The sequence below is a fragment of the Odocoileus virginianus genome, chromosome 31, assembly GCF_023699985.2.
Source record: "Odocoileus virginianus isolate 20LAN1187 ecotype Illinois chromosome 31, Ovbor_1.2, whole genome shotgun sequence".
In the NCBI taxonomy this organism is placed as follows: Eukaryota; Metazoa; Chordata; class Mammalia; order Artiodactyla; family Cervidae; genus Odocoileus; species Odocoileus virginianus.
The window spans coordinates 26,624,267-26,636,764 of NC_069704.1; the positions used below are offsets into that span (position 1 = coordinate 26,624,267).

Below are 12,498 nucleotides of genomic sequence, written 5' to 3' on the forward strand. Positions count from 1 at the left end.
CTAGACCCCATCCACCTTTTCTGGGGCTTCTTGGAATGGCATGCTCCTGGGACACCAGCAACACCTACCATGGGTAGGGAGGGAAACTGAGGCGGCAGCTCACCACCAACTCAGACTCCTTCAGCTGCCACCTCGGCCCTGCTCCATTCATGTCAGGGATATGCTTCTGACAGACACCTGATGCTTGAGCCTTAAAAGTCTCATCTAAGGGATAGAAAAGATCCTGCCACCCTCCCAAGGGAAGGGAGACTGTGACATGATCAGGGATGGACCATCATCTGAAAGCTGGGCCAACCCTACCTTCCCCCACCTCTCCAAGACCTGTCCCAGATGGGGAGCAGTGCCTGTGCTATGCCAGGCTGGTGTCCCCAGGCCCTCAGGCCTTGGCCACCTCCTTAAGGGAGCCCTCCCTGATGCCCTTCCCAGACAAAGCTGTTCTGTACTGCATGACCCCAAGTTCTATGAAGCAGATAAGACATATGGCTCCCCTGCTGAAGGCAGCGTGTGGGCAGCTGGCAAAGAGGCAAGAAAAAGCCAACAGAGGCTCTTAAGCAGCTGACCCAAGCCTTGGCCTCTCTGCATTTTGGGGTCCAGCCCCCACCCCATTAACCTCTTCCCCATCTTCATTGGCATCTGGGAGCACAGAGTATGCCCAGACAAACATTTGTTGAATAAATGAATTGCAAGGAAGGAACCAGGGAGACTGGTGAAAGGGGAAGGTTCTGGAAGCTCTGGGTCTCCATAGTCTGTTCTGTAAAATGGGCTTACACACATGCTACCAGAGATTTTGAGGGGATGCTGAAGATCTCGTCTGGGCATCTCCTCTTCCCTCAAGACTTAGCTGGAGTGTTGCCTGTCCCAGAGAGCCTACCTCAACCTGATTCTCCTGACACAGCATCCATAGGCCATGGTACCCCAGGGAGTGGTCATTTTGTGTGTGTTTGTTTTCCACAAATTGTATAATAACTTTGGAAATGTAAAATGCTTTTTGTTTTTCTTTAAATATTCTCCATTTTTTTCTCTCACTCAGTATAAAAATAAGATTTTTATCTTAAAAACTTCTCATAATGGACCAAGGCTAGAAAATTCCATCCCAAAATAAGAGTCAGGGAAGCAGAGTGGTCTCATGGGCTTAAGGGCTTCCCAGGTGGCACTCGTGGTAAAGAACCTGCCTGCCAATGCAGGAGACGTGAGAGCTGCAGGTTCTATCCCTGGGTCAGGAAGATCGCCTGAAGTAGGAATTGGCAACCCACTCCAGTATTCTTGCCTGGAAAATCCCATGCACAGAGGAGCCTGGCGGGGTAAAGTCCATGGGGCCACAGAGTGTCGGACCCGAATGAGCAAAGTAACTAAGCACTCATGGGCTTTGCCTCTTTTTTAAAAAATTATGTTTTTAAATTAAGAGCAATTATTTTAAAAAGTAATCTAAACTTGTAGCTCCAATGAGCTGGGTATCTGGGGAGAAAAGAATTTTCCCCAAAATATTTTCTGCCAGGCTGTTTGGGATCCTCCACACACACACTAGACCTCTGGCTGCTCCAAAGGCAGGCCAGAGCTGGTCCTCTTCTGTAGGGAACGCCTGCCCGGAGCCCACTCCCCATCAGGGCCCTGACTGCTGGGTTGTCTTCCCTGGCCCTGAGTCTGCACAAGTGAGGCATTCCTTGACTTTCAGGAGAGAGAAAGGTGAGTCACCCCCGGCGACATCTGAGCCATCACCCACAGGTTCACAGTGATGGCTTGGAGATGTGAAGCAAAGCAGGTGGGAGGAAGAAGCCTATGGGCTGTGTGCTTTCCCAGGGGGGCAAAAGCAGATGATGGAGTCACAGAACTGAGGGGGCCGGCCCCCCCGAATGCCAGGCCCACTTGGGAGCCAGGACACAGGGTGCCCAGGAAGGACAAAGTCTGATGGGCTACTTCCGGGGCTCCTCCTTCACCTCTGGGTGGCCAGACTGTGGCTCATTTTCTCCTGCCTCTTGGCGCTTTTCTGTGTTGTCTGAATTTTTTGCAATAGGCATGAATCTATTCTCTCTTCAGAAAACAGGAAACTAATAAATATTTTAAAGGTGGAATACATGTAACTGATTACACGCATTCACTGGACAGTTCTAAATTCTACCTGTCTGAAAAGATATGGACTGGCCCCTCATTTACAGATGGGGAAGCTGAGACTCAGGGAGATGGAATTATCCCATCTGTGGCCATTTGCCTGCTCGAATGATGCCTCATTACTGTGGTCTGAGGGCTCACTCATAGGGTATGCTTTGCCAGGGGGAAGTGGTGTGTTTTCACAGACGGAAGTTTTTCCTAGGTAAGCCTGGGGTAAAATGTGCATTGGTGAGTCCAGGGTAATCCAGAGGGTTGGTGGTTTTGAGCCAGTTAAGCTTCTTTGAGGCCATATACCTGCACAGCCAGCGGGAGCCCGAGTCCCCAGTCCCAGGAGAGGTATGAGAGCCTGCCTCCCCATCCTCCCTGCCTGCTTCCCCCTGCCTAACACAGACACTGTGACTTCTTGGCCCTCATCAGCCCCTCACAGGGCATTTTAACCACTTCTGCACCCTGCTGGTCGACTTTGGGTAAGCTCTGCCCTGTCTCTGGGCTCCTGTCTCCTCCCCAGCTCTCCCAAACCACATCTACTGAGGCCGTGGCTCAGGGACACTGAGGCCCAGGCTGGTGGCCTGGCGCACACCTTGGGGGAAGGTACTTCCTGGGCCTCCTAGGGAGTGGTCTTTCACAAGGCCTGGAAGGCTGGCCAAGACCATCCAAATGAATAGATTGGAGAGACTTGCATGGAACAGGTGCTTGGAGGGCTCCCACTTCACAGATGGGGAATCTGAGGCCTGGGGGAAGGATCTGTCCATAGCAACACAGCTCATCCCCAAGGCCCAGCCTCTGGGGCCTGACATCCTGGCTGTCTCTGCCTCTCAGTTTCCCCGAGATGGGCATGTTAACACTGCTCATACCAGGGTCAAAGGAACATTGCAAGTCCAAGTGTGCTCGGCATGCGAGCCCCATAGTCAGAGCCAGTAAGAAGGTTGGATCAGCAGAGAGCAGGAAGGGGCTGTTCTGAGCCCTACAGCCTGCGTACCTACTCACCTCCCCACTCTATGCTGACAGCTGCGCTTTTCCAGTAATCATCATGAGCTCTTTGCTGTCCCCATTTTACAAGTGAGAAACTGAGGCTCAGGCCTGTGAGTCACATGTTTGCTGAGTAGCTGCATTAGTCATCTCCAAGGAATAGAAACCCAGTATCAACCCAGAAGAGATAGCTGTTGGCAGTTTTTAAAGTTTTGAGGGACGCCCTTGAGGCTAAGGATCCCAGAGCAGGGGAGCAACTCTTTCAGCATCCCAACACCTCATCCCAGAGGTGGGCTGGACCATGCGTTCATCCCTGGACAAAGAGCTGTGTCAGGTAGAGTCACTCGATGGACCAGGGTTCTGGGAACCTGTGGCTGCATAACCACAGATACTGTTTATAACAGCAACAGTCATTTCTGATCATAAATCTGCAGTCCACGCAGGGCTCAGCACCTTGGCTCTGCTCCACAGTGAGACTCCACTAGAGAGGGCTCATCCCAGGGCATCATCACCTTTCCACAGGGCTGCTTGAGCTTCCTTATGACATGGTGCTGTCTTCTAGGAGCAAGCATTCCTGAAGACAGGGAGTGGAAAGTGCCCGTTTATCCAGGCCTTAGCCTGGAATGTCACTTCCACTGTATTCTGTTTATCAAGAAGCCTGGGAACTCAGGTTCAAGGAGAGGAGACAGACCTCACCTTCAGCAAATCTGAGGGCCACCATGGGAGCAAAAGCACTAGGCCAGACTTCTCGAGTATCTGATGGGCACCTGCACACTAGTGGCCACTCCATATTAGAGAACTAGGATCAAATTCAGACCCTAGGTGTAGGTGTAATCTGAGTTCTGATAAAACATGCACAAGCAGATGCAAACACAGGAGGGCTGGAGGACATGGTGTTAAGTGCTGATAGGAAATATGAGTAATGTCTGTGTTTTTGATGTTTGTCCACATTTTCTGAACCCTTCAGGGGAATGTACACTTTATTCATCTGGCCTTGGGCTGTAAAGATGCTATCTGAGGGCAGGCGGGCAGAGACCATACCCAGATACAAGGTCATCTCTCATATACCCACTTGTGGAGTCCCAGGGATGGTACCTTCGAGTTTTCCTTCCCATCAAGGCCCAGCTCAGCCCAGGTGGGTCCAAGCTCATGTGAATCATGGATATTGCTATACACTTTTCTCCCCTGTCCCCTGTATCCACCATGGTCCCAGCCCTCCTGGAAACCACCTTGTTTTCAGCTCCTCTGAGAGGCTCAAGGAGGGCCAGGGGAGGCTGAGGCCAGCCCATTTGGTGAAGGCCAAGATCCCCGAGGGTATTGCACGGGCTAAATGTCTTTCTGTCTCTGTGCTCACTGGGGCCCCTGGGCAGAGACAACGTGTGGACAGAACACGGTGATCCTTGGTGGGGAACATGCTTCTTCAGCCTTCAGAGGACTGGGGGCAGTGCACAGGTCCTGCCTTGCCTTGCTGATGGCCACCACCTCTCAAAACCGGGCTCACAGTGTAATTAGTTAAAAGGTCCCTGCCCAGCTCTTCCTTGACTCCCTATTTTATTCAATGCAGTCATTAAATACCAGCTCCTACCTGACTCTGTGCCCCATGCTGCCAGCCTCTGTGATCTCTTGGGTTCCCAGGGCCCGGGAGTAAAGCCTGCTCACTGTTTCCTTCCTGTGGAAACCATGGTAAAGGTTCTCGCCACAGGTCCCCCTCTCCCTCTGCTTCCTGAGAAACAGTGGTGCTTCCTTCTGTGGCCCTGCGTGGTGCCGTGCTGCTCCCAGCTCCCAGCCCCCAGCCCCATAGGCAGGTTAGCTCCGAGGTGATGGTTCTGCACTATGACATCAGCATCAGACAAGGTCACTCTGTGAGACAGACAACAGCATACATCACCAGGATAGAGACATAACTAACCGTCCCCTTCCTGGTGATATAAGTGACCGCTGCTTTGTTACCAGACACAGCTTTTGCTTCCCTTCATTCCTCACACTTCCCAATAAAATGTATTGATACTCAGGCATAGAACAAGTCCCACTTCCTCACGGCATCCAATCCAGCTCTGCTTCCTTGAACCCTCATCAAAATTGCCTCACATGAGCCCAAACCCTACTCAGGTCTTCCCTAACACCATTGTACTGAGATGGGTCACACATTCCCACTGCGAGCACTTCATCTCATCTCACTGCGGGAGATCTAAAAACCCCAATGTTGTCCTGGGGTCTCTGCTGGGAGGAATGGGGTGACTGGCACACAGGCTTCCCCTGCAGCCTAGCGTCAGTTGCTCCAGACCTCAGTTGCTTGCTAATAGACTCTGTGTATCAGTGTCCTGGGGCCACTACAAGGAAGTACCACAAATCAGGAAGCTTAAAACAACAGATGAATCCTTGGTGTGCCTTGGCTTGTACCACTGCAGTCTGCCTCCACTATCACGTCTCTATGTGTTCTTTCCCTCTTTTTATAAGGACACCAGTGATTGGATGGACCTCATCTTAACTAGTTACATCTGCAAAGACCTTACTTCCAAATAATGTCACATTCTGACATTCCAAGTGGACATGAATTTTAGTGCAGGACACTATTTAACCCATCATCTGCCTTCTGACCCCTCAAAAGTCAGTTTGGTCCCCCATGTACAAAATACATGCACCCCATCCCAACATCTCCCAAAGCCTTAAATCAATCCTAGAGGGAGAAAAAGGAAGGAACAAAGGAGCCACTGGTCCAGTGTGAGTCAGAAGCCCAGCAGTGCAAGTTCCAGTAGATTTCAAGGCCTGTAAATAACCCTTTGTGACTTGATGCTCTGGGTGCATGATGGTGGCCCTGCTTCCTGTGGCTTTGGTAGCAGCTGTAGCCCCACCTTCTCTTTTCTCTGCCTCTGCCTTCATGGCTCTGCCCTCCAAACCATTCTTTCTTCACTTCATTCCATCCCTGGGCCTCGCAATCTAGACTGGCAGATGTAATTGATGTAACCGTCTCAAAAACCTTGTTGGTCTTCTGTATAGTTCACAGGGAGCCACACCATCAGATAAGAGGCTCCACAGATTTTTCCTGAATAACCCATCTCTGTTCCTTCATTCCACTGAGATGGTGGGGTAGACCTGCAAGTCATGTTCCTAATCTCTTCAGCAGTAGGTTCTCCCACAACACCTTTGGTGCTCTCTTTAGACCACATTTTCTGAACAGTAAATTTCCTAAATTTAACAAACTGAAGTGAAGTGAATTGAAAGCCGTTCAGTTGTGTCTGACTTTCTGCAACCCCATGGACTATAGCCCGAGAGGCTCCTCTGTCCATGGGATTCTCCAGGCAAGGATACTGGAGTGCGTAGCCATTCCCGGCCCCCCCAGGGGATCTTCTCGACCTAGGGATCAAACTAGGGCTCTCACATCGCAAGCAGATTCTTTACTGTCTGAGGACTTCTCAAATCATCAAGTGCTGATTCCTTTTTGCTTATCAGTTCCTTCCCCCATTTCTTTCTTTCCTCTCAGATTTTATTATAAACAGCAAGGAGAAACCAGACCATATCATCCACATTTTACTTGGAAATTTCCTCAGCTAAATAGTCAAGTTCATTCTTTACAATTTCTACTTTCTACTCAACATTAGAACATAATTCAGCCAAGTTTCTGCTACTTTATGGCTTTTCCAGTAACCAGTTCTTCATTTCCATCTGAGATCTCATTGGAAGCATCTCTCATGTTCATACTTATATCAAAATTATGTTCACAACCATATATGTATTCTCTGAGGCAATAGAAACTTTCTCTACATTCTCCTCACTTCTTTCTTTTCTTTTCCTTTTTGGACGTTTTTCTTTTTTTCTTTTTTTTCTTCTTCTTCTTTTTTTAATTGAAGTAAAAATTTACAATGTTGTACACCAGTACAGAAAAGTTGTTCAGTTATACATACATATATATTTTTATCAGATCATTTCCCCTTATAGGTTATTGCAAAATATTGAGTATAGCTCTCTGCTGTATACAATAGGTCCTTGTCAGTTATCTCTTTTATATATAGTGTGTATATGTTAATCCCAAACTCCTAATATATTCTTCTCTCCCACTTTCCTCTTTGGTAACCATAAATTTGTTTTCTGTGTTTGTACATTTATTTCTGTTTTGTGTATGGGTTCATTTGTATCTTTTTTGTTTGTTTTTTGATTCCACATATAAGCAACATCATGATGTTTGTTTTTTTCGGTCTGGCTTATTTCACTTAGTGTGATATCTCTAGGTCTATCCATGTAGCTGCTATCATGTCTACTTTATCCATTTATCTGTCAGTGGACATTGAGATTGCTTCCATGTCTTTGCTGTTGTAAACAGTGCTGCAATAAACATTGAGGTGCGTGTATCTTTTCGAATGCCGGTTTTCTTCAGGTATATGCCCAAGGGTCCTCACTTCCTTCTGACCTCGGTCTCACCAGAGTCAACTTTGTTGTGCATATCTCTACCAACAATCTCTTCAAGGAAATCTAGGCATTTTCTATCATGTGCCTCAAAATTCTTCCAGCATCTACACATTACCCAATTCCGTAGCTACATTTTTAGATATCTGTTATAGCAGCATTCCCCTTCCTGGTACCAAATCTGTATTAGTTTGCTAGAGCTGTTGTACAAATTTAGTGGCTTAAAACAACAGAAATTTATCCTTTCAAAGTTCTGGAGGCCAGTAGTCTGAAATCAAGATATCGTCAGGGCTGTGTACACTCTGGAAGCTCTAGGAAAGGATCTTCGATGCCACACACACCAGAGTGAGCTTCTGGTCACTCCAGGTGAACTTTGCTGGTCCTTGGTGTATAGTTGCAACATGCCAGTCTCTGCCTCTGTCATCGCAAGGCCTTCCGTGTGTCCTGTCCTCTCCTTATAAGGACACCAGTCATTGGGTTTAGGGTCCACTCGATCCTCATTTTAACTAACTTCATCTGTGAAAAATATACTTGCAGGTAAAATCACATTGTGAGGTTTCAGGTGAACATGGATTTGAGATGAGGGACAATATTCAACTCAGGAAGCCAACGTGTGTTCGCTTTCTTCCCTTTTCTGCCTCATTCTCCATTCCTCTACTATTCTTTCTGGGTGGCCTCCCAAATAAACTCTTTGCATTCGATCTGTGTAGCAGGATCTGCTACTGAGAGAAAGTTACATAAGACACAGGCCCCCTGCTGGGAGGCAGTGGGGACCCACCTAAGACATGCCCCCCTCCTCTGTGAGCTACTGGGAACCCACTTAGGACAAGACTCTCAGCTGAGCTGCAGTGTCCCCGTCTGTGAATGGAGTGAAGATAATGGCCTCTTCCTCTGAGGTTTTGGAAGGGAATGCTGGAGGGCTCTGGGCTTAGGACCACACACGGAGAATGGCCATGCCCTGTCTCTGGGAAGTGGGGATGCTTTGGGAATTACTCCAGTATTTTTCCCTGGAGAGGGGCTGCTCTGGTGTCAGTTTTCCAGTGCCCCTTGGGGGCAGATGTCCTGGGGGGCTATCATTTGCTCTCTGAGTTTGGATAGAGCACAGGGAAGTGGCACTCCAAGATGAAGATAGATTCATGAGATGTGGCAAGCGCATTGTCAGCAGGCAGAACTGGAGTGCTGATGACCAGGGCTCCCAGGGGCAGGCCTGGCCCTGGCAGGAAAGGGGAGGGTTTTGTCCCTCTCAGGGATACTGCCAGCCTGGACTCTGTTGGGAATATAGGGTCAAGGCAGGACATTTTGGAGGATGCAGGCTGGTCCCTGTCTGTGGGTGCTGTGGGGTGCAGCAGGGCCATAGAAGAAATAGGACTCCAGATGAACTTTATTCTCTCGCTGCTGCTTCAGGCAAAGTCCGAGGATGGGTTTCTTCCCCTCTTTTCTCTTATCCTGGTCTGGGGTCCCTGGGAGGCCCTCCCATCTCATTCCAGGATGGCCCCCCTCCACCCTCAAAGGGGGACTGACTGTCTTGGGTCACATGGCCATTTTGGACCAACCCTGGCAGAGGGAGCAGGAGAGCTGGTCAGTGAGCCTGTGGTATAGGGGGCCCAGATGGAGGCCTTCTCCTGCACACCTTCCCTTTCTAGGGTCTTGGGGCCAGATGGCCCACCTGAGCCACCAGCTCTTCTCCTTGGCACCACCTGGAACTTGCCATCCTGCTGGGGTGGGTTCCTGGCCGCTCCCCATGGCTTGCCCTAGTCCTGCCCACCTCTCTGGCCCTCAGTTTTCTCTCTTATAATTGGGGGGCAGGGGCGGATGTGGGAGGGTATGTGACCAGGGAGCATCCAGGCCTCTTGTCACAACTGGTTGCCTTGTGGCCACCTGGAGCTCCTCGGATCACTTGGAGTACTTAGGAATACCTGAGCTCCCTGGGGAGACTGGAGCCTCACAGGGACCATCTGGAGTCCCTGCGGACCACCTGGGGCCCCCCAAGACAAATTAGAGACCCACCGTGGGCCCTCAGAAACACCTGGAGCCCCTCAGGACCACCTGAAGCCCCTGTGACCACCTGAAGTCCTCTGGGACCATCCACAGCCCCCTGGGAACCCCACGAGGAAGGGGAGGTGACTAATAGGAATGGGCGATGGGGGTCCACAGAACAGCCCCTCTCAGTTGCCAGCTGGGCTTCTGGAAGGATCATTCAGAGAGATCTCGTCTACAGACACATTGCAGTGGCTCTTGAGGAGGTGAGCCCACCCTCCTTCCTGGGTGCCCAGCACCTGGACCAGCTGCTCAGAAGGGCTTGGATTCCAGGGCCCTGTCAGACCCCAGGAGGTGGGAAAGCCCTGTGAGCATCTAGGGGATGAGGATTAGGGCCCCCCAAGGCCTGGGAGTGTCAGCTGGGGCTTCAGGGGCTGATGCTACCACCTCTGTGTGTACAGGGGTCCACTGTCTCCTGGGAGGGTAGTGAGGGATGGGCACAAGTGTAAGTCAAACCCATTTGTGTCCCAGTGCCCCTCTGCTCATTTTCTGGGGGCGTGGCAGCTCTCTGGGTCTCATGTGCTATTCTCTGCAATGGGACCAGATGTCTGAGGGGAAACTGGCTATGTCCCGGATACCTGGGGACCTCAGAGTGGGCAGGAGAGCCACTGGGCCTTTGTGACCCCAGGCAGCCACTGGCTCTGTTTCCTGATCTGTTAAAGCGAATGAAGTGAAGTCAGTCAGTCATGTCCGACGCTTTATGACCCCATGGACTGCAGCCTACCAGGCTCCTCCGTCCATGGGATTTTCCAGGCAAGAATACTGCAGTGGGTTGCCATTTCCTTCTCCAGGGGATCTTCCTGACCCAGGGATCAAACCCGGGTCTCCCGCATTGTAGGCAGACGCTTTACCATCTGAGTTACTAGGGAAGATCTGTTAAAAGAGGATTCCAGGCCCAAAGTGCTCTGGGGCTGCATGACAAGAGCAGAGTCTCTGAACTTTCACTAATGCTGCTGGCAGATATTAACTGAGCACTTACTCTGTGCCAGGTGCTATCATAGGTGCTTCATTCTGCCCTCGGAGCTTCTGTTCTAGATGAGGAGACAGAGATTAAACAAGAAGGCAAACAAGAACCCAAACAAAAAGGAGAGAGATTAGGGCAAGGGCTCTGCTGAGGTTCATGGAGCAGACTCTTGCAAAGTCATGAAGGAAGAACCCCCAGGCAGATGAACAGCATGTGCAAATTTCCTGAGATGGGAGGGAGACTAGTATGTTCTGAAGACCCAGTGACTGGAATCTGGTAATCTGGGGACAGGATGAAGCAGCAGGGGATCAAGGGAGGGCAGGAGAAAATGAGGCTGGAAATGTGGCTGGGTCAGAGATTACAGGGCATTATTCAACCCCTGAGTCCCAGAAATCTGAGTAGCTGGCACCCTAGTGCCTAGCACACAGGTATGCCGTCAGTGCCTGCTGCATGAAGAAATGGACAGAGAGTGAATGAGTGACCCAGCTGGGTCCCTGATTCACTGTGTGACTTTGGGCAAGTGTATTTCCCTCTCTGGGTCTTTGTTTCATTACTACTAAGACACTCCCTGAGTTATAATTCTTTTCAGCAAATGGCTGGGCTGGGTGCCTGGCTGCAGCAGGCCCTTGTGTATGGGGGTGCCTTCCTCTTCCCACAACTGTGAGGGACACAGCCAACATCCCCCGTGGCCATAGTGGGGATGCGTATTCTCCCACTGAGCAGGCAGCAGGCCCTAGAGGCACAGAAGACTCTTAACTCCTGTGACAGTTGGGTACCTCAGACCCTTTCCTGCCCTGACTGGCATTCTTTGGGACGGGGGATGAACTCCAGTCCTTCAGGGTTGGGAGCTGGAGTTGGGGAGGAGGAGATGATTGCAAAGGAAGGACAGAGGAGAAGCTAAAAGCCAGTATGCATCCACCTCCCCACTCTGTGGGTGGGCAGTGTGGTGTGGGCAGGCCCTGGGCTATGGGGACAAGATGAGGGTGGACAGATGTTGGCAATGTGTGCGTGGGAAGAAGCCCAGGCTCAAAGTCACCCAGACACATGGTGTGGAGACTTCAGGCAGGCAGCCTGCTTTTCACAGTACTTACTGGGGCATCCAGAGGGCTCAAGGCAGGCCAGATGCCCCTAGCTGGAGGGGTCCCTGGAACCTTGCCTTCTGGAGCCACCCACTGGCCAGCCACCCCATGATTTCAAACTCTATAATAGTTATTAACATTTATCAGGATGTTTCATAAGAACATTCAAGTTTCTTTCATCTCCTGAAAAGCTGAAAACTCTGGCCACATAGATCCATGCCTGCATGGGCACAGTTGGCAGAAGCACCCCTATATCACCATGACTGCTGGTGTGCCCATCATGGGGGTTTGTGTTGAGATACCTGGCCCTGTCTCCATCTCTGCCCTGGTCATCCCTGTTGCAGCCAAATGGATCTATGAAGACCCCCAAGCCTGCCCCATCGCTCTCGCCTCCTGGAGCATCACCAAAAAAGACCCTGTGGAGACCCCATGACCAGGCTGTCTCCCCCAGTCTCCTTCTCCTCACTGTGTGTCACTGGCTCCTCCAGACCTTGGTGGCCCTGCCCTCAACTTAGGCATCCTCTCTGTAACCCCTCCCCAACACGTCCTGGTCAGGAGTGAGGTTTCCAGGTACCTCCTGCCACCCCCACCCCCACCCCCTGCTTCTCTCTTCCCTGGCCGCACGTTTTCTTCTCTGTGTCTCCATGGGAATAGCCACTCCAAATAGGAATTTCCTTTCCTCTGCATCCTCAGGGTCCAGCACTGTCCAAACTGGACAGTGAGGACATTTTCCCCAGTCCTGCTACAGCCACAGCCAATGGAACGCCTCCTGCTTTCACCCTTGCAGTTGGCCCCAGGACACTCTCCGATGGACTGATGTCCTGGTGGACCCCGAGCTGCTAGGGACAGAACGGCCACCTCACCAGCCTTTCGATGTGCTGAATGAGGACAGGACCCTCCTGAAATCACCATGGATACCAGTATGCCAGGCTCCCCAAGCTG

General features: G+C 50.8%; 1 protein-coding gene across 1 annotated transcript in view; it reads right to left on the reverse strand.

Annotated features, from left to right (window-relative positions):
• The window catches only part of SUSD3 (sushi domain containing 3), a 42,616-nt gene extending 37,761 nt beyond the window's left edge, over positions 1-4,855 (reverse strand). The window contains exon 1 of the mRNA XM_070459452.1: positions 4,661-4,855. The gene's annotated coding sequence lies outside the window, so the exon portion shown is untranslated. The remainder of the gene's footprint in view (positions 1-4,660) is intronic.
• Between the last annotated feature and the right edge of the window lie 7,643 nt (positions 4,856-12,498).